Here is a 2,993-nt window from a genome sequence, read left to right as displayed (position 1 = left end):
TTTACCTCTACTCCACCTTTTTTTTTCCAAATTAAACAAAGGAAAAGTGCTGAGGGTTGGGTTTGTGCTGGGTCCCATCAGAGAAGGGGATTCGGAGAGGGAAGGGATGTGCGGGGGGTAAGAGCTGAGGGGCAGGAAGGGATAAAGGACTCGGATCCAGGGATGGCAACCCCCTTCTCTCTGCTCAGAGCCCTCCACCTCTTTCTGCACAGCACAGCACTGGGCAGGGCAAAGATGCTGCACACCAGAGCGGGAAGGGACATGAAGATGTATCTGCTGAAGAGAAGTTGGTCATGGCTAAAAAAAAATAAAACCCTTCAGTTCTGCTCACTGATAAGGAAATAATGACAGCCTAAGAGCAAGGGGGGGGGCTGCGATTCCGCAGCGTGGGGAAACAGCACCAAAAAGCACTGCAAAACACGGGGTTTTACTTGATCACATGGATGAAGCATTAAGGATCCTCAAGGCTGAGGTGCCTCCTGTCTTCAAGAGCCCCCAAGTGACCCGGCGAAGCAGCAGCAGGAGGGGGGAAGTGAGACGGGGGGAGCGCAGACCCCCAGCCCCCAGCTGAGCGGCTGCAGGAGGAGCCCCGGGGCGCAGGTGGGGCAGGCTGACATCGGCGGGAAGGGAACGCCAACACCGTCCTTCCCTTCTTCGGATAAGCGTCCTTCCCTTCTTCGGATAAGCGGCGTGAATGGGGAGACACCAGCAGGAAGAGGCTGGGGCACGCGCTCCCTTTGAAGCAGGGACCAGGTTGGGGGATTTATGGAGCTCAAACAAGGCTGAAGAACGTGAGAAGTCTCTCTGGAAAGGCAGGAGCCAGCCAGGAGCGTTTTTCAGTCCCTGAAGCAATTCACCTCAACGCTGCTCCTCTGCTCCCCCAGCCTGCCCTGTTTCAGGGCCCACAACAACCTCAGAGAGCGTGAATGCTCCCCAAATGGGGAAATCTTTGAAGAACCACCTGGAGATTCAGCTCCAGGCTCCCTGTTCGGCCAATCCTAAAGGTGACCTGCAGCTAAACACATCATCTCAGCTTATCACACAATAAGCCTGGATTTACGTCTGAAAGGGGCACGAGAAGAGAGAGAAATCAGTAAGAATCTGAAAGTCTAAGAGACAGAGACATATGTGTGTGTCAATCCAGAGATGATCTAGAGCTCTACACACACCATAAGGGGTTGAAATAATTTCTTAACCCTCAAATAACCCCAAACTAACCCCAGCCTGCACAGGAATCCAGTCCTAGCCAACTACATGACTGACAACCCAGAAGACTAAAGATCTTTTCCTGAACTTAGAGTACACAGTGCCAGAAGAAGCCTCCCCGCTAAAACAACACAGTCCGCACACAGAGGATGAGAAAGTTGTTAAATTTCCACAACAAGCTCCTATTTCAACCCAGTGGAGGAACCTGGCTGGGATTTTGATCTGCTTGTAACTGGAATGTATAAAATCAGGCTGTTTCAGACCGGCTTTTTGATCACAACCAACGCGGAACCATCCGGGTCGGTGACGAGGAGGGGGAGCAGCAGCTGCACGAGGCTGTTGGGCAGGAGCAGGGCTGGGCCGTGGCTCGCTCTCCTTACCAGCAGGGAGATGACTGTGCTGGAGTAATAGGCCAGATCCTCTATGATCTCGGTCCGGCGGTTGGCTCCGATGCGCAGGGATCGGCTGTGAACCTCTTCTGGCAGCACCGTGAGGATTTCCAGCAGAAAGGGCAGCGATGTCACATCATTGCTGTACCTGAAACAACGGGAAGGGCGGCGTGTGAAGGCGGGGGACAGCCACGCACAGGCAGAAAAAGGAAATATTGGCGAGGAGGTGACCGGAACGAGGTGAACATGCCCCAGCGCCCGGCTGCGAGGGCAGAGTGCTGTCGGGAAGAGCCTCCATCAGTGGGCTGGCTCAAGGTTTTCAATGGAAAAATGGCAGAAGCTTTGCTGGTTGATGAGCACATCGAGTCCAGGTGCTGCTGCCCAGATAAATCAAGTTCCCTCCTGCTAAGGAAATACCAGGGTTCCCCTCAGCAGGGTCTTAGCACGTGGCATCCCCCCCTCGGTGGCCCAGGGCAGCACAAAGCCCCGTGGCACGGAGATGGGGCGACTGCCCCAGCCGAAAGGACACCCAGGGACACCCCACAGCGGGGGCTCACGTGCGGCTCCATCCTGTGCCAAAGCCAGGGGGAGGAGGGATCAGCCCGTAACAGACACGGGGATGAGGGAAATTGCCAAGTCTCGGAGAGCTGCGGCCATGGGAGCGGGCCCAGACTCTGCTGCAGAGCCCCAGGCCTCTCCCTCCAGCCCGTCTCCCTGCCAGGATCCGAGACACTTTAAATGATGAGTCAAGAAATGGAATCAAAATTTTGAATCAAAAATGGAATCAAAATTTTGAATCAAAAATGGAATCAAAATTTTGAATCAAAAATGGAAATCTAACAGGGAATCAAAATTATGAATCAGAAAGGAAATCTAATAGGGAATCAAAATTATGAATCAAAAAGGAAATCTAAGAGGGAATCAAAATTATGAATCAAACAGGGACTCTAACTAACAGGGACTCAAAATTATGAAACTAAATAGGGAATCAAAAACCCCAACTTGCGTACCGTTGGGCCGTTCGCTGCTGTGTGCCTTTTCTGGACCACGCCGGTCCACCCACTCAACACCGAAGGAACCATTTCGAGTTTAAGGCTATAAACAATTACTTACTTTTCAACCAGTGTTTGTACACAGCCTTTCCAAGAAGCCATCTGCAGGGCAAGGTCTGCTATTGCTAAAGCAAGCTGAAAGGGGAAGAGAAGAGAGAGAAAAAAAACACAACTAAGCACAGTGACGGATGAAATCTGCCCAAGAGCAGAGCAGAAAGGGTGCTGTGACTGTCAGAGCCGAGCTGGGCAGGGCGGGCAGGTAACTCTGAGCATGCAGAGGCAGGAGATTAATTCACAATGTCCCTGCGGTGTGCGGGAGCCCCCCAGGGGTGAACTGCAGGCGGCC

This window comes from Athene cunicularia (assembly GCF_003259725.1).
Source record: "Athene cunicularia isolate RWA chromosome 1 unlocalized genomic scaffold, athCun1 chr1_part2, whole genome shotgun sequence".
Lineage (NCBI taxonomy): Eukaryota > Metazoa > Chordata > Aves > Strigiformes > Strigidae > Athene > Athene cunicularia.
The sequence above is the reverse complement of the archived record's forward strand: the minus strand, read 5'-3'. Positions refer to the sequence as shown.